Below are 21,550 nucleotides of genomic sequence, written 5' to 3'. Positions count from 1 at the left end.
TAGCTAACTGACGGGCTGGGTGTCCATAAAAGGGAGCTACCCCTCCCCACCTTTCACTTATTACAGCTACACCTCTAAAGGGACAGAGTATCCAGGTGATGAATTTTGCCCTCTTATTAAGATAAGTCTGGTAACACAGAAAGCAATCTGTACACTCCCTTGAAGGTCCACATACTACTGTTGTCTTGGCATTCTGGGGCACCTAAAATTATCCTAGATCAATCTGGTCTTATCTTCTCTCTCAATCGCTGGATGAAACAAAAGGGGGGAAAGCATAGATCAGACCCTTTCCCCAGTTCAGGAGAAAAGCATCTTATATGTCTTCCTGCTCTTGGCTAAAACAGGGATACTTCAAATTCTGTCTGGTGGCAAGGAGATGGATGTCCAAGAACTCACAAAGATTGAAGATGTTGTCTGCAATTGATTTATTTAATGACTATTTCTGCAGATCCATAATGTGTCTGCTCAGTTCAACTATGAGGCTATTGACCTTGCTTGCTACATATAGAGCTACAGGATAAACACAGGACTGGATACACCAATCCCATAAATTGAGTGCTTCTTTCACAGCTGGAAAGAATGAAGCCCTCCCTGTTCGTTCACATAAATATACTCCTTTGTATTATCTACCATCACTGACACTATCTTGTGCTGGATGTAATGTAGAAAAGATTTGAGTATCCAACAGATTGCTCTCCATTCTAGAATGTTTATATGTAGTCTCATCTTGAGAGCTCCAATGACCATTTTGAAGGCACTAAAGATGAGTTAGAAGGTTGAACTGTACCACTTTCAGAACATTTGTACATTGCGTTCACCATGTCAAGGACAGCAGGATTTCTTCCTGGATGGTCAACTCTGTCAACATATTGCTTGTATTTGGTCCGTAATTTAATACCAGCAGGTACTACAGACTTCTTGTTCTGAGCTGAACATAAAGGGATATGTTGTAAGTGGCTAAAGCCAAGAGGACCATAAACAGCTCAGAAGAACATTACTGTTTGAGTATAATTTTGACAGGGCTACGGCAAATTGAAGTTTCAGAAATCCTTCTCCTGGCAGACATGTTCTCTCCTCCTGAGAGTCAATAACTGCTCCTATGAATGGGATTCTTCATGTAGAAAGAAGGGATTTTTTTCATATTTATCAAGAGTTCTAACCTCTCAGAGATGGTATGTGTAATGTATGTCTTTGAAGAAGGCATCTTTCAATGAGCCTTTCATGAGCCAACAGTCAAAATAAGGGTAAACAAAAACACTCTGCAGTCTTAAATGAGCCACTACTTCAGCTAGGCACTTGTAAATACCCTAAGGCAGTAGACAGGACAAATGGCAGGATTTTGTCATGATGACTTTGGAACCAACTGTACAGTTGTCTTGGAACCTGAAACTGGAGTCAGGACCAGAGCTTTTTGAATGGAGCTTTGAAACCCAGAGGTGTCCAAGAGCAATAACAGTTTTTTTTATCTTGTGCTCATACCCTTTATAGATATCAGATCTGCTGGGCTTTGAACTTCTTGGAGCAACAGAGTTTGCACGTTGGCTCATCAAAGCCAGGCATCTAGTACAGGCATTTGATGTCAGAAAGACTGATGGACAAGAGCCACACCTTTTAAAGCCAGGTCTCTTCACCTCTGGATCCACCATGGAACTGGTACGGTAGTTGGAACTGAAGAACTAACTGCTATTAACTATAAAGAAAAATTTTGTTCTTAGTAACTCATTGACACTACACCATGCTACGCTAATACTAAATTACACTAGAGAAAAGGCACTAATATCTTCCTGACAGAAGGATCTATATCAGAGGGATCCAGAGAGATTCATGACCATCTGCTGCTGTGATTTGAAGGAACTGAAATGGCAGAGGGTACGCACCCCCTTTTATAGCCTCACCTTCAGAATGTTCAGGAATGCAGAGAGGACAGGTAGGAGGTGCACATGAACACTCCAACAGATACTGCTATGAAAAGGTGTACCATCTCAGCTGTACCCGCTGGAACATCCAAGCAGTCAGAATATGTAAAAGACGCTTGAAATAATACACCATAATTGTAGCAGGGTGGATCCCTGCTCCTGGGCTGAAGGGGTTTAAAAGTGGCCTGGCAGGGCTTGAGAGCTGCTGCTCTCAAAGCTGGGCTGATTGGGGAAGTGGCCGCAGCTGGGCCACACCCCAATCAGGCCACAGCTGGCCCCTATAAAAGGCTGTGAGCCAGGAGCCAAGTCAGTCTCCCTCTGCCTGTAGAGGGAGAAGGGCCTGGCTGCAGGGAGCTAGACACGATACCTAGAGTGGAGCAGGGCTGGGGAAAGGCAGAGGAGCTGGGGAGCTCCTGCCTGGAAAGCCCCAGGCTGCAGCCTAGCATTAGGCCAAAAGGTACTGGGGGTTGCAGGGGGCAACCCAGGGGTAGGCCAAGGCAGCAGGTCCAAACCCCCTTTGCCGATGATGAGTGGTGGATACTGCAGTCTGCCCCAGTGAACAGGGGTGAGATGGAAACTGGGCAGTAGCCAATTCTGAGGCAAAGTGGGGATAGTGGGGTAGGGGTTCCCCTGGGAGAGGGAGACCCAGTTAAAGGGGCACCGGAGTCCTGGGAGGGACACGGGGCCAGTAGCAAACAGGCGGATCACCGGCCTGCAGGGGGCGCTCTGGATGCTGGACTGAGCTAATTCCCAAGGACAACCAGCAGGAGGCGCCGCAGGGGTGAGTCCGACCCACTACAATAATAATATCCAAGATGGTGTTAAAAATTTTGAACAAAGTATAAAGTACTTAATGATACCCAAGCAATGTTCCCTCTAATTTTTCCCACCCATGTGCGGAATGAATTTTATGTACACCAATATATAGGTGATGTGTGACACTTCACCTTCATATAGGTGCACATAACAAAATTCATGTGGTGGGGGTGGGGCCGAGGGTTTCAGAGTGTGGGAGGGGGCTCAGGTCTAGGGCAGAGGGTTGGGGTGCAGGGGTGTGAGGACTCCAGCTGGTGTGCAGGCTCTGGGGTGCGGATGAGGGATCAGGAGATACGGCAGAGGGTTGGGGAGGAGTTGAGGGCTCCAACGGGGGGTGTGGGCTCTAGGGTGGGACTGGAGATGAGGGGTTTGGCGTGCAGGAGGGTGCTCCAGGGTTATGGCAGGGAGAGAGGACTCCCCCCCGGCTCTCTCTCCCAGCTGCAGCACTTGAGCTGGGGTGGGAAGAGGCGCCTCCCCAGTCCTGCAGCAGCTCTGGGACTGGGGCCACAGAATAGACACACAATAGCAGGTCCAGGCCGTGGCATAGTTGGAGCCAGGGGGCTGCCCCAACAGGTTGGGAGTCAGGTTAGGTTGGGATCAGGGCAGGGGTGCTTCTCCCCCGGCCGGGGCAGGTCCCTAGGCAGGTTCCCTGAGAACCTGCGCAGTGCTAAATAAATAGAGTGCCACGCAGCTTACAGGGAACTTAGTACCCAAGTCTAGAAATATTTATATCACACACATGAATCTAAACAGTAAATCTATTAGATAATATGAAAAATACTTGTGCCAAACTCCTACCTGAAACATATCCAACCCACAAAGTCATGTTCATAATTGAGAAGTATGAAATAGCTGTGTATTGCATTTAATTGTGAACCATCCTACAAGATAATAAATGTTTTCTAAATGTACAATTACTACTAGGATTGGTTGAATGCTCACTAACTGTATTTGAGTATCAGTCTATATCCATTAGTCTGTATTTGAGTATCAGAGAGGTAGCCATATTAGTCTGGTGGCACCTTAAAGACTAACAGATGTATTTGGGCATAAGCTTTCGTGGGTTAAAAAAAAACCATTTCTTCAGATGCATGGGTTGTTTTAGATTATACCAGTGGAATTCTTCAAACATATTTTCTGAATAATATTTGATCAGCCACAGAGCTGGCTGAATCTCACAAAAAAGTTTCAAATTATATATTACCAATACAGTCAAATGTCAATTACTACTTGATCAACCCTCATTATTACATCCATTGATTTTGTTATACCTTCCCCCTCCCTTCTCCCTTGATTACTCTTCTTTTCCATAACACAACGTGCTACATCCTTTTCTTCAGCTTCTGTTTCTTTTTCCTTTTCACATCCTTTCAACTACTTGGGAAGGGAAAAATTCTGGGATCATAACTAGGATGCTCTTCCCAGGCCTTAAATCGGGGCTCTGTTTTTAAATACATGCTTCTCAGCAGTGGGAGTTTGTTGGTGGAATATGGTGAGTGTCAATTTTAATCACACACTCCTTTCTTGTTTCTGAAGAGGAGTATTCTCTCTTGCAGTGTTCTCCCCTCCTACCCCAGAGCTGAGATTAATCCAATGAGGTCTCTACCACCTGTCCCTCTGCCAGTATCCTGGTTGCTGCACTTCTACTACTTTAACCATCCTTTACCATCATTTTGAGTCCCCATCACCAGTGATTAGCTCCAGTGCTGTACATTTCCAAGATGAAGCAGAATAAAATAAATCTTGTCAGTTTAACTGCTGCTCACAGGGATTAGAGAGGAGAGAAATACGATCAGACTTTGGTCAGTTTTCAATCTATTACAGTTTGTGGAGCTCTGTCTGCAGTTTCGGGAAGACAGCACAGCATTTATTTAGCCTACAGTTGGACCTTGGCTGCATATGAAAATTATATTTGCAATAATAAAGGCTAGAAATTTACTTTTTTTAATGACAGCTACTTAGGTGCTACGTAAATTAATGGCGCTTGCCTAGGAAAGTATTCTAAGTATTCTACTCATGCTGGACAGGTAGATTTTCAAGCCAGGATTATATCACACTATAAGTACTTATGGTTGGGTAATAGGACATGCTCTTCTTGTACTATTGGTACAATAGGCCAAATATATGCTCCAACTGTAAAAACACGCTCCTGAAAGATGCACTTTTTTCCTTTCGTTAAGAATACAAGTTTTGTCTATTGCTAGACATTTTGTACCACCTCTTCAATCAGATAAAGTTATGTTTGTATACTTCACATAAATCAAAGCCCCACAAATTCCATGACTCTGCACTTGTGGAAATGACTACACATGCCTTCCTAGTCCCAAAGATACAGAACCAGGAAAAATAAGGGGTCATCATGACTCTTGCTAAAGGGAGACCCTGAAATGAAAAACTGAATAAGAACAGAGAGAAATACCCTATCTCCAATCCTGCCCTCCATCCCAATTTACACACTGCCTATCCCTTTCCCATAACAATGTTTCAAGTGGCTTAACCTGGCCCCTATGTACTGCTACCTGGCATTCTGCCCCCACCCAAATCATAGAAAGACCAGAAACAAAATCTTCCATATTTTCACCCTGTAGATGTCTCTGGTTCCTACTATCCATCACAACTTTTATGTTGTCAATATCGATTTGTGGTGGACTACAAATTGCTTAGCATCATTAACCATTTTTAAAAAAGCAGTTTCAATACGTTTTGATATTAAATTCAGTAACTCCTATTTCTTTGTTACTCAAACTATTCTATGCAATCAGAAAAACAGCGGTTTTCAGCAGAATCCAGCATTGGTTTGCCAAATAAGCAAGGTGTGGAGAAAGCCTGATGCAGAATTTACATCCCAGTTACTGTAGTATAGGTAGGGGGGGGTCCTTATTCAGATTATATTTTCATAAATGGCATTTTCCTTACACAACTGATTTATACAAATGATATAGTTTAAGTTATCGGCGTTCAATTAAAATTAATACTAATGAATCCTGAAGTTATGTGGTGCTTATTTATCTCAGTGGTTATATCAATATATGATCCAAAAGATACTTGGCATTAGTTGTATTGGTACACAATTTCATAAGTGTAAACTACTAAAATTAATTCTCACATTAATAGCAACATGGCAAAACAGGGAAAAAACCAATCACTAAAAAAAGGAAAGCAGGAGGTTGTGGATTACTGGGCCCAAAATGTAGAAACAAAGGACTAATATCAGTTTCAGTGGAAATGTCAAAATAGGTCATACAAGCCTTTGCCTTATCAATAGGGAAAAAAGTTCTATTCTTATTTCAAGTTCATAGAATCATAGAATCTCAGGGTTGGAAGGGACCTCAGGAGGTCATCTAGTCCAACCCCCTGCTCAAAGCAGGACCAAACCCAACTAAATCATCCCAGCCAGGGCTTTGTCAAGCCTGACCTTAAAAACCTCTAAGGAATGAGATTCCACTACCTCCCTAGGTAACCCATTCCAGTTCTTCACCACCCTACCAAAAAAAAAAAGTTTTGATTTAAAGTCACTTTTCCCTGACTGGGAATTGAACCCAGGCCATGGCAGTGAAAGTGCCAAATCCTAACCACTAGACCACCAGGGAGGTTAGCTAACTTGAGGCAAAATTCTAGTGAAGACAAAGCAGTTTGGACTTTTGACCCAAATTAACGGTTCGAGTTGAATACTGTGGGGGAGCCTAATCTTAATTCATTGTGCTAATTTGTATCAAAACTATAAACTGCTTTGTCTTCATTAGGATTTTTTACCTCAAGTTAGCTAATTTGAGTTAAGAACACAACTTTTTTCCTAGTGAAGACAGTGTCTTAGTGGCATATTACTATGTCCAATACTGTGTCCAACAGTGTCCAATACTGTTAAATATTTTTATTAAAAACTTGAAGTAGAATGTATCATATTTCCATATAATCTGAATCTTAAAAAATCATGACAGAATACAATTTAGATACAGCATTTCCTTGTTAAATTAGAAAAGAGATTAAAATCAATAAGGAGATTCAGATCTTTCAAAAGCTTATAAACCCTTGTCCTTCCTGGAGTAAAATAGCAAAGTATAACAATTTTTTTTTTAAATGCAGGGTTCACCATCCTCCCCAAACCAAAACTCAAACCTTTCTATATATCATAATGAAATCCAGTTCCTGAAAAGTGCTCCTATAATCTGAAAAAAATATTTGAGAGATAAAGGGAGAATCCAATATCCACCTTTTCTTTGAATGTTAAACATGTCTCTCTTTAATCTTACATTGCTAAAGCTAGCCATATAGTCTCTTCTGGTCAAAACTAGTTATTGAAATAACTGCTAGTAAAAAGTCTTGCTTTCTTAGGGACTGCTGTTCAGCCAGAGGCTAAGGTCGAAACTTCTATCAGGTGTGGGGGATGAGAGGGTGGGAGTATGGCTGTCCATGAGGGGACTGGAGAATGGTGGCTTCCCCCAAACAGATGCATCATGCTCACATCTTAGAAGGAACAGGGACCTTTTTGCATTTCCCCGCCCACCCGTGTCCCCCAAATATCCTCTATGAAATCTTCTTTCCAATTCTCTGCAGATGGGCTGAGCTGAGATGGCACCTGCAAGTGCTGAAGACAAAATTGCCTCTTTGGGTATTCCTATACTGCAGCTGGGAGGTGTTATGTCCAGCAGGGGCAGGCAGACAGTCTCTAGCTTGCTAAAAATAACAGCATAGAGGTTGAGGCACTGGGAGTGGTTTGGCTAGCCACCTGAGTTCAATGCCTCTCAGCCTTCTAGGTCTGGGCACCTAGCCTGAATCGCTGCCAGTGCTGCAACACTGACGATTTTCAGCCCACTACAGTCTGTCTACCTATGTTGGGAATCACACCTCCCAGCTACAATGTAAACATAGCTTTTAAATGCTCCAGTGCTGGTGAGTGGAAGCCAGCGAGAGAGCATGCACTAGCATTTAAGCATGCTTGTTTTAGGCACCCTGGTAGCACATATCTGAGAAACAGAGAAGCTTCTGGAGCTGAGTAGGCTGGGTCTCACCTGAAAATGGTAAAGGCAACGCTGTTTGTATCTATGGATCAAAATTGCATGTGCTGCCTCTCCACAGAGGTACTGGCACTGGGTGGAACAAAAGAAACTTATGCTGTTTGCCTGATCCACTTGGAAACACAAGACCAAGCCTGGGAGAAGGAAAAACTTTTCTCAGAAAGTTTCCCTATTTGAGGGTAAAGGTGAAACTTCCTTCTTTACATCCTCTCCTCTCAGTGATTCCATGGAGTCAATGCTTCCCTCACACTTAAGCCAGAAGGGGACTACAATATTTAGATATATATGAGCTGTGCAGCACAGAATTGGTGCTCCCAGAGGCATCAGCCGTAACATGTGCAACAAGCCAAACCTTGCAGGATAACAAGACAAAGCTTTCAGGTTGTCAGTGCTTCCTCTAGTGTTGCAGAGACAGCTGCACACCATTGTGTGGCTAGAAGTCAGATAGAATGGACTTGAATAGACATTTGAAGGCTTTCTTCCAATCACTCTCACTGTTAGAAAGGGTACAGATGCTTCAACTGCTAGTGACAGAAACTTCTGGGTTCATGAGAATCAGCAAAGGTTTTACGTATAGGGAGAAAATAATATAATCCAAAATTGAAGGTATTCTGTCTCCATACGTAGCTGATGGGAAATATAACCAAATGTCTAGAATAGTATAGAAGATTAAAGAGAAGTATGTGTTAACTATAAATTAATATATAAAATTAGAATGAGGGAACACAATCCAGGCAGTATCATCACAGAATGACCTGGCAGTTAGGATCTAATGATTGATTCTAGTATGCAAACTTTATACCTAACTGTATTCATATACAGTACAGTATTAAATATTAGTAAAGAGGGCAGCAACATGTCTTTCTGTTAGACTGTTCAGAGGAAAATACACTTAGAAAAATAATATATTTGAGGCAAAGTTAAGATAACTGCGTGCATTCAGTTTGTATCTCAATGCAATGATGGGGACCTAAGTTTCTAACAAATATGTAGGGGGTGCTGTAGAATAGACAGGAATCAGCTATGGACACTATGGACAAAAGACAAAGTTGTCTGGACAACCTTAATTTGGCCCTGTTAAGCACCTACTTGCATCAAGGCTGTCATCCCACATGGTGCCTGGTGGCATCTGCTCCAGTGCAAGTGCATCCCTGTCTCAGTTTTTCCAAATAGGTTTTCAATTAGGCTTTTATGTACTGAAGAGTGCTCCTCCAGGGGGTCTAATATATTTAACCTAAGGCTGAATGTGGTATGCAAGCAAGCCTTCATCCCAGCAGTAAATTTTAGACCTTGTCTACATTTGCCGTGGCATGTAGGGTAAATGCACCTACATTCAGCAGTGAATGCCAGGCTGTGTAACACTCTACAGAGCGTGTAGCTACATGCATCAGTAAAAGACTCCAGCAAGGTGGAGGCAGAGGAGAGGAAAGGCTCTGACAGGAGAGAGTTAGCTGCGCCTTTCTTCACTGCCTGAGTCTTTCCCTTCAACAGGGAGCCTCACCAATATAAATGATAACAAAGAATAGCTACTTACCCTAAAACAACTGATTCTTCAATATGTTATACTCAGTGTGGATCCTACTGTAGATTTATATAAACCTCATATGCATGAAATCGGAGTTTAACAGCAGTGGCTGTAAAGACCATGCCTGTGACTTGTCTCTCTTGACGCTCCCATACAAGGGCATAATGTGTAGGGCTACTACTACCTTCCCTCAGTCCCCTTGAAATTCACTGCCTGTGCTACCTGAAGATTCCATAAAGCAGAGATGATGGAAGATGAGTCATGGGATCCACACTGACTACAACATCTCAAAGAACCAAAGCTGTTGTAGGGTAAGTAACTTCTTTCTTCAAGCACATAGTGTGGATCCCACTGTAAGTGACCAGCAAGTAGCATCTCCTCAAGATGGTCGGAATGAGGAGTTCCAGCTTTATCATTCGAACAATAATTGCAGTAATGCTCTCCAAAACTTGGCATATGTCCTAGAAGCTTAGTTGAAGGTATAATGTTTGACAAAGGTCAGTGGATTTCCCCACGTTGCTGCTTTACAAATTTCTGATAGTGGTACATTTCTGAAGCAGGTGGATGATGCCACCTGAGTTCTGATGGAGTGAGCCTTATTGTTCAATGGGAGAGGTACATCAGACAACTGGTAATACTGAAGATACAGTGTTATTCTGAAAGTGATTTGGATAAGATGGACTGTCCTTTCTAACACCCAGCAGTAGCCAGAAACAGATGGGTGAGAGTCTGACTTGTCTGGTCCTGTCAATGTAATAACGCAAAATCCAGAACTTATCTACTGGGTGCAGTTTCTTTGCTCCGAATGCCAACTATGGTTTTGGCAATAAGACAGATAGGGCCCTCATCTAAACTAGTCAAGCTAGTAAATTTTAGACCTTGTCTAGACTTGCAGTGGTTTACTCTTGGGGATTAGTTTGCGTGAAGTCTTAGGCCAACTATACATCGGTATAACGACGTTGCTTAGGGGTGTGAAAAATCCACAATCCTGAGCAATGCAGTTATACCAACCTAACCCCCAGAATAAACAGCACTATGTCCAAGGGAGGGCTTCTTCTGTCAACACAGCTACTGCCTCTCATGGAGATGGATTAACTATGCCGACGGGAGAGTCTCTCCTGTCAGCATAGTACTGTCTTCACTTAAGCGCTACATCAGCACAGCTGCACCGGTGCAGCTTTTTAAGTGTAGACCTGCCCTTACTATCACATGTGGGAGGGCGTACGGTGTGCAGGAAGGGGCTCAGGGCAGGGGGTTGGGGTGCAGGAGGGGTATAGCGGGGGTTGAGATGCAAGGTGCAAGAGTGGTTCAGGGTGTGGGCTCCAGCCCAGCACCGCTAACCTTGAGAGGCTCCAGGGTGGCAGCGGCATGCAGCGAGGCAAAGGCAGGCTCCCCGTGCTGCTCCCGGAAACAGCCGGCACCACGTCCCTGCGGTCCCTGGGGGATGGGGGAGAGGGCTCCGCGTGCTGCCCTCGCCTGCAGGTACCTTCCCCAAAGCTCCGATTGGCCACAGTTCCCCTGCCAATGGGCCGTAGTTTGCCCATCCCTGTGTTAGATGATCAGATCCAGGCAGTCCGGGAACTGGATAAGTGGTTGAATGGACATCTGCAGTATGACAGCAAAAACTGCCTTGACAAATTTGGGGCTATAAGAATGATCAAGGCTTTGTCTCTTCTGACTTTGGAAACAAGCTGGGGGAAGGGGGAAAGAGGAAGTGGGAAATCAAGGGACACCATGGGGAGGCATACAGGAGAGCTTTAGGACCACTTCAAAAGGCAGACATCTGGTACTGAGTGACCTGGACTCAAGACTTCCTCTGGAGCAGAAATATTGACAGTTTTTCCAACCAACATCAATGCCAAGTCTCTCACAGAGGTAGCACAATAATGGAATAATGGCTGTATGATGGACCTCCACAGTGGCCTCAGATGGCCAACTTCCTGAGCAGATAAAGTTGTTGCTGACTCCTGGGAGATGAAGAGCCATCAAGATTTATCCCATGTTGGAGGCATCACTGCCAGAACTTGATAGCATTCAGAGAGAGGGGCAACAAATATGCACCGCCTTGTTTATTTATATAGTGCATTGTAAGTGTGTTTTCTGTCAGGATTTGCACTGTGGAGTTTTAAAGAACAGGAAAGGAAGGCTATGCAAGATTAGCCTGATGGCTGATCTCCAGGACGTGTCTTCTGGGGACCTGGTCATCTGCATTCGTAGGTAGTCCAGGTGGGCTTGCCCACTAGTCCCTGACATCTCTGTTAGAGTATTTGTTGGGATAGGGCAGAAAATATTACTCATCAGCCCACATTTGTGGATTCCTTCCACCAGCTCAGGTCTGTGCTGACATGAAATAGAACCAGGGACCTTCCTGCACATTTGCTGTTTTGAGCAAGAGTTGGAGAAGTTGCAGGTGAAGTCTAGCAAGCAGTGTCATGTATGTGCATACCAAGATATAGCCTAGTAGTCCCAAATAGAATTAAGCTTGGCTATAATGGTTGCAGCTATCTGTGTTAGGATAAGAGACTATTCTTCATAGTCCACTAGGAGTCCTAACTGAGAGAACAGGGAGAAGACACATTGTAGGCATGCCACCATCATCTGCTGGGATCTGCCCCAGTCAGGGTATTCATATTTACCCTTTTTCCTGAGATGTGCCACCACTATCGCTAAGCACTTTGAAGACTCTATGCTATGGAAGGGCAAATGGCAGTACCTTGTACTGCTAATGATTGGGCCCTACTGTGAATCACAGGTACTTCCTGTGGGCCAGATGGATAGGTATGTGGAAATAGGCATCTTAAAATTGAGAGCCATGAACCAGCCTTGAGCCTAAAGCAATGGAATAATGGATGCAAGCACTACCATCCTGAATCTAAGGTGGTGAACACATTTGTTTAACCTTTCCTAAACCTGTGAGTGAAGATCCCCTTTCTTCTTTGGGGTAAGGATATATCTGATTCAGAAGCCTCTTCCCTTGCACTCCTGCCGTACATCATCTATGACTCCTAGATGAAGCAAGAAAGCCATTTCTGTTTGTAAAAGGCTGTCATGAGAAGGGTCCATGAAGGACAGGGTATGTGGGTTACGGAAGCTGAAATATGTAAGATTGTGTAACGGGGTTTGCTCACCATGGTTGCACCTCCTGCTCATTGTCTTGGGAATTAGCTCTGCATGTTAGTGTGCCCTCTTCGGGTGATGCCTCACCGCTGTCACTCCTGCTCTAGGACCCACATCTCTCCAAGGACCACAGCATCCTCTTCAGCGACACAGCCTTCCGGTCGTGCCACACACTGTGCACCCCCCTTTATGTGGGACCTGCACTCTACTGTTCAGCCACTTCCTTAGTGGCTACTGCAACAACTTGTCTGGCCCGCTTCCTCATGGCCCCAGCATCCTCTTTGCCCTTGCCTCAGGACCTCAGCCTGCAAACCCCAGGAGGCAGCCTGGAGCTGTCTCCCGCTCCCAGCATTGCTCTGTCCAGGGTGCTGACAGTTCTCTCAGCCCTCCAAAGACACAGTCCTTCCTCCCTGGGCTCCAAGCAGAGAACTGCCTTCCTCTGCCCCACAGTTCCCTTTTTTATATGCGCCTGCTTGGCTGCCTCCTGTGAAAGCTCCCTAGGGCTGCTTTTAACCCCTTTTCTGCTAATAAGGGGCAGCCAACCCAACATAGATAGCCTTGGGCAAATGATGTCCAACACCATCTGCCAGCTGTGATGTCCAGCCAGGCTCTCATAAAATCTGCTGCCTCAAAGATCACTGGGCTGGTCAAGCAGGTAGAAGACAGGCACTCCTTGGAGAACATAGGCTCACTTTTTTTTTTTGTTGGTAATCAGACTGTCAAGCCCCAGGAATAGCTTTTGCTAGACCTGGTACTTGTATTCATTTCTATAAGAATATTGTATACTCCTCAAGGACTGCAGTGTGACTCTCAAATCCTCAAGAAAATGGAGCACTTTATCTACTCTCTGGCTAAAGAACTCCATTCCCTCAAAGAGAAGGTCATCTGTAGGTGCCTGTATCTCACATGGTATGAGCTTAGACATGCGATACCTGAAATCGTACGGCCCACTTCTTTTTGACACCTGTGGCCATTGACCTTGTGGCCTATCAGAAGTGTCCATGTTACCTATAACAATGTTGTCATGACCATCTGGCCTTCTTTAATGGTTTCCCACAACCCACCCATTTTCATTAAGGCTTTCTGACAGGAAGAAAGTGACCCTCTCCTCAGCGAGGTAATTATATTTGGTGAACATGGCCTGATAGTTTGTCTCCTGAAGCTAGAGTAAGGTTGATGAATATGCCTTGCATCCAAAAAGGTCCAGCTTCTTAGGATCTTTGTCTTTAGGAATAGAGCTGGGTGACATTTTTTCAGACGTATAGTTTATTTGCTGAAAAATGCAGTTTCGGTGGAACCAAAACTAGTTGCAAATTTGATGCAAGTTGGCAGAACATTTTCGGCCAAAAAAAATTTTCCCCCAGGGCTCAGCAGCCATCCACAAAAGGGCCAGAAAATGACAAGGCGATGGTGCCGCTATCCACTTTAGTTTTTACCCAACTGGTATGGGAATTCACCAGGGATGTGGAAGATCCAGGTAAAATTTATCCCTCTGCCGAATGTGGAGAAGGAGTTTGAACTTGGGTCTCCCACATTACAGGAGAGTGCCCTGGCCAATGGGCTCTGCGATATTCCAGGGTTGATATTCTCAGTTGCTCCTGCTGAAGCCATTCCACGCTGTCTAAACAATTAAAGTGATAGAACTAGGGACATGAACGTGAGTCTCCCACTTTCCTGGAGAGTGTCCAAGCTAGAGAGTCATTCTCATTTTCTTTCTCTAACCCAATGATTATTCAAGTATTTTATACAAAGTGGAAGACCTTCAATAGGAGAGATTTAGAAAGACCTACCCCTCACCCCCACCCTGGTCCCAGAGGTTAGGGCACTCTTCTGCAATGTGGGAGACCCAGCTCATGTTTCTGCTCCACATCAAGCAGAGTGTGGAACAGATGAGTCTCCCACATCCAAGATGAATGCCCTAACCACTGGGCTGAAAGTTATAAAGGTGGGCACCACCACAACCTCCTCCTCCAGCTGTTTTGTGAATCTAACTCCTCCCTTGATTTTATGAGATACAAAACTGTTTGTTTGACCTAAAACAAAATGTGTTGACTTTTAATTCACCAACATTTTTTAGACTTTTCAGATTCAAATCCAGCCCAATTTTTTTTTGAACTGAGTGAATTGAAAAATCAGTTATTCTCCCAGTTCTGCTTAGCAGTACCTTTATAGGACTGAGTTTTCTTGGATTGACAAAACAAACTAGGATCCTGGGTTTAGGTGGGGGTAGAAGTGATCAAAGCTTTTCAGGAGCACCTGACATCCTTTCTCCACATATCTGGAAGTGGGAGAAAGTGTGGCTTGGGCTTGCTATAGCCCTTTAGCTGGTTCTAGGATCCTTCATTATTTGGGAGATATCTTCTAGCTGGTACTATGGTGCTCAAAAAACCAGAAAGCTTGTGAGATTTTTCTTGTACAAGAGTAGTCTCTATGTCCAACATCTCCATGATACAGGCTAGGTGGTCTTGGGACGCTTTAAAGACACACCTAGGAAAAAGGGTTTGGGGATATGTCCGGGCCTCTCCTCCCAACCTGCAATGCCAGGAGTGTGGCAGCGCTCCCTTGTTGGGTGGGGATGTGGATGCCTCAGCACCTTACTTCCTATGTGGGAGGCAGATTCCCAGCTGTGGGGCCACCTGATACTGCTATCTAGGGCATGGCCAGGAGAGGAGGCGGCAGCTGCTGGATCTCCTCTCAAAGCTGGCTGGGGGGAGGGCTGGATTCCTTAGCTTCCCGCCCCCCTTGCACTCCTGCACCTCCCCTGCATCTGACTAACAGGTCCAGTCAGCCTCCGAGGCTTCATAAAGCAGTGTATCCAATGCCAAGATCAGTGGACCTAATTACAAATAAGAATGAACAAGAAGGATTCACTACACAAATAGACTGCTAATTCCCATGACATATCATACAAAGGTCATAGCTATTGGGAAAACTGACTTCAGAGAATAATTTGAGGAAAAACCTAGTGGAGAGGTTCAAGCCATCCTGCCCTACAAGCCCATGGATCGTTTTGAACATTCAGAATAGAGTTCTACTTTGAAAAGTGACTATAAGAACTACCCCCTTTTCATCCAAAAATCAGGAGTCAAATTTAAGGACAGCAAATCATATATACACAATGGTCTTCTCTATGGTTTAGGACTCATTAGCTTCATATGTAAACCTTCAACATTTTGTTTAACTAAGCTGACACTAAAACCAGGATTACAAGTATATCAACACTTCTTGTGTTTTTACTGCTTTCAACTTTAACCCAAGAGTACCTTGGATCAAATTCTGTCTAGTAACTTCACTGATGTCAACAGAATTACAACATAACTGAATATTATTCCTTGTCAATTATTGTTATAACTTGAGCATGACAATCTAATAGCCCATTATCCGCCTTTTTTTTTAATTATTCCATTATTCATGAGCATCTATTTACAGTTTTCATTGGTTCACGTGAAGTAACATCATTTAACTCTTACTTTGCTGTGGTTTTCTTTTTAATGGATGTATTTTCTGTTACAGTACAGCTGGCCATAAATGTATATATATTTTGCATTCTAGTTGCCACAGTTATTCATTAGAATGAAGAAGCAACTGCAGATCGAAATTAATTTAGTACATCTGTTCTGTTGCCATGATTTATGGAGATCTGTATGTATACTTTTAGTAAGGGTTGAATTGATTTTATGAGACTTTTAATATTCATATTCCAAAGAGCCTATAATGGTGACTAGAAGGGCACCCATTATTCAAGGTGTGGGCATACCATGGATTTAAATAGTGGCATTACGATATTTACTTTCTTACTATCTATCCCCTTCCTAATGGTTCCTAACAGTCTGTTAGCTGTTTTGACTGCCAATGCACATTGAGTAGATGCTTTCAGAGAACTATCCATAATGATTCCAAGATCTCTTTCTTGAGTGAGAACAGCTAATTTAGATCCCATTATTTTGTAGGTATAGTTGGGATTATGTTTTCCGGTACATATTACTTTGCATTTACCAACAATGATTTTCATCTGCCATTTTGTTGCCCAGTCACTCTGTTTTGTAAATCTTCATAGTCTGCTTTGAACTTAACTATCTTCAGTAATTTTTTATCGTCTGCACATTTTGCCACCTCACTCTTTACCCTTTTTTCCAGATCATTTATGATAAAGATTTCTTATGCATAATTTCTAGCAAGGTTGAAAAATTGTTACCTACACTTGTTCTTTGAGACAATACATGTCCATTCTACTACAGGTGAGTGGACGCCCAGAGTTCTTTTCCTTAGTGGCACATATTAGGGCGACTCAAACACACACTGCTGTCTCAGACCACTGCGTGAAGGTATAAAGGAAGGACCCATCCCTGAACCCCCCTCAGATCCTTCTTACTGGACAGACTCAAGCAGAGGAGAAAGAGGGTGGGTCATAGAATGGACATGTGTGTAACATCTTGAAGAACAGCAGTTACAGAAAGGTAGGTAAATGTTTCCTCTTGTTCAAGTGATTGCACATGTTCATTCCACTGTAGGATGACACTAGCAGATCTAACTAAAGGTGGACCTGCTGTCTCTTTGAACAGTGATTGCAGAACACCACTCTTGAATCTAGCATTGATGGGCTTATAGCGTAATGAGAAACAAACATGTACTCTGATGACCATGATGCTGCTTTGCAAATGTTCAGAATAGAAATTTGTACCATGAAAGCCACAGATGCTGCTTGTGCCCTAGCTGAATGGGCTAGCTCTCTAGCTGGTGTAGTGACATTAGTCAACTGGTAGCAGAAATGAATACACTAAGAAATCCAGAAGGGAAGCCTGTAAGAGGATACTGAGTGGCCTTTCATTCTGTTAGTCACCATGACAAACAATTGTGAGGACAACTTAATGATTTTGGTAAAAGGCTAAAGCTTTTCTTTTGTCTGAAGAGTGGAGCTTTTCTTCATCTATGAGCATGAGTTTTCAGGAAGAAAGTTAGCAAACAGATTACCTGATTAATGTGAAAGTTGGAGACTAACCTGATCCAAAGCTCCCACCAAAAGTAAAGGTAAACCTTATCCTTATAAAAGAGTGTAGGGCGGCTCTGATACCAGAACTCTCCTTGCTGAGGCAATTGTGATAAAAATGCCACCTTCATAGAAAGGAGGAGTAAAGAACAAGTTGCAAGTGGTTCAAAGGGTGGCCCCATTAATTTTGCTAATACCGAATTCAGATCTCATGGGGGAATAGGTTCTTGCACCTGTGGGTCTATTCTGTCCAGCCCTTTCAAAAAAACCGATAGCGATAGAATTGGGAAAAGGGATCTGTTATTTCCCACTGTATGGAAAACTGAGACAGCTGATAGATGAACTGTGAGAGAGCTAACTGTTAGACCTTGATGTTTTATGCACTGGAGATAGTCCAACACATGGATGGATGGGGCTCACTCTGGAAGAACACCTTTCTGATGGGACCAGATGGAAAAATGCTTCCCTTTAGTCATGTAAGTACTCCTAGTTGAAGGCTTTCTACTATTTAGAAGTACTTCTTTCATGTCCTTCAAGCAAGCCCTTACTAATGGTGTTAGCCATGAAGCATCCTTGCTGTAAAGTGGAGGGACTGCAGGCTGGAGTGGAGGAGGCAGCCATGGTCCTGGGCAATTAGGCTCTTCTAATGGATCCAGATGTGTGTCTGTTAACACTAGCAGATTTTTCTCTCTTGATATGTAGAAGGAAGGTGAACATGCAAGATGGACAACTCACAATTCTCTGACATTTGTATTAGCCTTCAAATCTTGGGAAGACCAAAGATGTATGCTCCCCAAACCAGGGAGGATGAATCTGTGACTAAAGTGAATGTTGGTTGTGGGGGAGTGAAGGGAAGCCCTATATAAACTTTAAGGGGTCTGTCCACCAATCCAAGAAGGACAAGACTAGCATTGGTACTCAAGTCACCATATCTAGGCAATGTTGGTTCAGAGAATACACCGAAGCTAACCATCCTTGTAGCCTTCAGAGTTGTAATATGGCATGTTGCACTACATAGGTACACACTGCGATGCACCCTAGGTGCCTGAGGCAGCTGTGTACTGTGGTGACAGGATATGCTTTTAGCTTCCGACCTAAGCCCCGCAGCATTTCAAACCTTGATTGCAGCAGAAAATCTCTGATCTTTGTAGAGTCAAGGACCCCTCCAATAAATTCTATTCTCTATACTGGTTTCAGAATTCATTTGTATAGTAGCCCCAGTGAGTTGAAGGTAGACTGGATCATGGCTATACTGGACCGTACCTGAGACTTGGACTGGCCTCTCACCAGCCAGTCATCTAGATAGGAGAACACGTGGACCAACGACTTTTAAAGGAATGCTGCTACCATCACTATGCATTTTGTGAAAACACAAGGAACTGCCAACCAGCCGAATGGAAGCAGTGTAAATTTGCAGTGGATCTCTTTGATCATGAATCTGAGAAACTTCCAGTGGTTCTAGGGGATTGCCACATGGAAGTAATCATTTTTCAAGTCAAGGACAGCAAAACAGTCCCCTTGCTCCAGGGAAGGAAAGAGGGAAGCTAGGGTAACCACATGGAATTTTATTTTCTTCAAGAATTTCTCTTAGATAGATCTGAGAACACTTTTGCTTTTGGAGTAAGGAAATAGTGGTAGTAAACCCCCACCCTCACCCCCACAGCAGTGCAGTGGAACTTCCTCTATAGCACACACTTGTAACAGAGATTGGACCTCCCACTGAAGGATGCTCCCATGAAAGTGGTCCCTGAGGAGGAATGAGGAAGGGTGGTAGGAAATAAACGAACTGGAGGGTGTTTTCCAAATCCACCATATTAAAGACCCACTGATCTGAAGTAATGTAGGACCAAGCACTTCGGATGTGGAATAAACGATTGGCAAATAGGGGGATAGAAACATATGATAATCTGGGGACTGGTAGACTTGCCTCAACCAGCACATAACAACCCCCCCCCAAAAAAATGGTGTCCCTAGCCTCTGTGTTGCTCATATCCATTCCAATTAGGTGTGCATGCACTGCATGCATGACCGGAGAATTTTTACCATAGCAACACCTATGACCAAAAAGTTTCTGGCCAAAAAGGTCCAGCTTCTTTTAATCCTTCCCTTTTGGCATTGGTGCCTGGTGTCCCTGCCTCTCTCACTCATTAGCTACAGCAACTACTAAGAAGCCCGGCGCAGGAGGTGCGTATAGGTGATCAAATACTTTAGAGGGGACACAACATCTCTTCTCTGCCCTTTTTGCTATGAGAGGAAAGGAAGATGGGGTCTGCCACAAAGCCTTAATTGGATCTATAACAGCCTCATTAATCAGGAGACACACACCCAGCTTGCATGTTTTCTCATGGACCTCCTTCGCTTGGCTATCTAGGACTTTGACTACTTCTTTTAGCAGGTCCTGGTGAGCTCTATAATCACCTGCTAGGGAAAAGTCAATTGCTACCTCTACTGCCTCAATTGGTGATGAGGAAGAGGAAGCTCAGTGATCATAAGCAGAACACGCTGTATCTTCTCTGCTGACAAAGCCACTGGGGTGGCTTCTACCTGACTGGCACCAGTACTGATGACAAAAAGATGTCTCCAGTGTTGATGCTCCCACTGCACACTCAAGGAGACAGACTGAGGTGGATTAGGGGAAGATTTAGCAGCTGAAAGATAACCCTGTGGGGAACTGAAAGGCAATTGACTTGGACCTGAGATCCATCCCTGACTAAGTCTTGTCCCTTATCATGAGGCCATTGCTGAGGCTGCTGCAGGAACCATAAGGCATAAGTCCCTGTCGAAGCACACATCTCCTGTCTAGGCTGTGACACAAAAGACCCAACCTCTAATTCTGAAAATGATGAAGAGTCAGACTTCCAATAACGGGGGAGCAAAAGCTGTCGGTACCAGAGGGAGATCAACAAAGCCCAGACAGAGAGGTACCAGAGAAATCATAGCTGGCTTTCCGCACAATAATACAGTCTTGCAAGGCAAGGAAAGTGTAGGTGGCATTGGTACTCGAAACTTTTTGAAGGAGTCAGAGTAGGGTCCACAGGCACCATCATCAACTGAAAACTTTCCTGGATCACTGGGGAAACCAGCACTGAAAGGCTAAGTAGCTCTCTAGCAGCTGCAAATACATCCAGCATGGACAGTATTGGTAATGCGTCTTGATGAAATTGTCTCAGGACCTCTTTTTAGTTGGAGCATGTTTCTGGGAGTGTCTTCTTTCGGTGACCCTCCCAGGTCTCTTGCCCTTAGTACTAGGTACACCTCTACCCTGATATAACACAACCCAATATAACAAATTCGGATATAACGCGGTAAAGCAGTGCTCTGGGGGGGGAGGGGGCTGCACACTCCGGTGGATCAAAGCAAGTTTGATACAACGTGGTTTCACCTATAACACGGTAAGATTTTTTGGCTCCCTAGGACAGCGTTATATCGAGGTAGAGGTGTACCTCGCTCCACAAGATCTCAAGTCCCTACAGGTCTTGTGCCTCTTCCTCGGCAAGGCGATCAAGCTCTGGACTCTCACAACTGAAGGTGAATATTGATGACTGATAACATACCCAGTGCCTGCTCTGAACTGGATGGCTCCAAGAGAGGATGGAGCACCACTTCCATAAAACATATTTAAAAGTACTGAGCAGCCAGGATTTTGAGCAAGGCTTAAAATCTTTTAAAATGTTACATTTGTCACTCAGATGGCATTCCCCCAGGCACAACAGGTAGCTGTTGGGAGGCAGGTCACTCACCAGCACTGGTTTGCTGAGTAACACCATTTAAACCTTGGAGATCAAGGCACGGTCCTGATACCATGCCCAGTACTGAAAGCTGAACCGGTCAGTCTAAGACCTAAAAACTCAAACTTATAACTAACTTCCAGTACCCTAACTAGGAGACTACGCTAAGTAAAACTGGAAATATATTACAAGGAATGAGAGAAAAACTTGCAGTAGCAAGGCTGTAATTGCTCCAACAACCACCACAGGCGATAAGAAGAAACTGACTGTGGTCAAAGTCAGCTCTGCCCTTTATACCCGCACACAGTGGCAGCAGAGGATGCTTGAGCCACACTGTAGGGCACACTGAGGGAAAATAATCTCACAACCATGCACTGAGTGCGCACACATCTATAATGGAATTAACATGTGCAATCAGTCTAAGAAAAGGAATAAGCTTTTGAAGG

At 44.0% G+C, this 21,550-nt stretch overlaps 1 protein-coding gene and 1 non-coding gene across 3 annotated transcripts in view; both read right to left on the bottom strand.

Annotated features, from left to right (window-relative positions):
• Positions 1-21,550, bottom strand: part of NIPBL (NIPBL cohesin loading factor) — a 271,388-nt gene that overhangs the window by 193,218 nt on the left and 56,620 nt on the right. The gene's annotated exons all lie outside the window — the stretch shown is intronic.
• TRNAE-UUC lies at positions 6,251-6,322 on the bottom strand. Its single transcript has one exon. It is a non-coding gene; the product is annotated as a tRNA-Glu (tRNA).

This window comes from Mauremys reevesii, linkage group 6 (assembly GCF_016161935.1).
Source record: "Mauremys reevesii isolate NIE-2019 linkage group 6, ASM1616193v1, whole genome shotgun sequence".
NCBI lineage: Eukaryota > Metazoa > Chordata > Testudines > Geoemydidae > Mauremys > Mauremys reevesii.
This window is presented reverse-complemented; position numbering and strand designations above follow the sequence as displayed.